This window comes from Nanorana parkeri, unplaced genomic scaffold (assembly GCF_000935625.1).
Source record: "Nanorana parkeri isolate BGI_ZX_2015 unplaced genomic scaffold, ASM93562v1 scaffold1349, whole genome shotgun sequence".
Lineage (NCBI taxonomy): Eukaryota > Metazoa > Chordata > Amphibia > Anura > Dicroglossidae > Nanorana > Nanorana parkeri.
This window is the reverse complement of record NW_017307617.1, coordinates 39,974-40,393: the sequence shown is the minus strand read 5'-3', so window position 1 is coordinate 40,393 and position 420 is coordinate 39,974.

Below are 420 nucleotides of genomic sequence, written 5' to 3'. Positions count from 1 at the left end.
CACCTTTCACCATCTCGTGGAGTCACCAGGCGGCCCAACCAAGTACTGATGGGGGGTCATAATAATCTGCCCACTCAGTGTATATATATATATATATATTAGGGATGCACAATTACCGGTTTCAAGTACGATTACCAATATTTTTCTTTTCGTTACTGGCCGATACCAAATACCGATACAGGAAGTCCGATTAAGGAAGCCAGGCAGCATGCAGTGACGAGGCACCCAGCTTCCTGATTGGCCGGGAAGCCGGCTCCATGCTCCCTGGTCACGTGTAATGACTCGCTGCACGGCTTTTCCTGACATCGGAAGCTCAGGTATCGGGCTGGGCATCAGAGCATTTGGGCGAGTACTTGTACTCACCCAAATACTCGGCAGCGGCACCGATACTAGTATCAGTATCGGTGCATCCCTCTTATA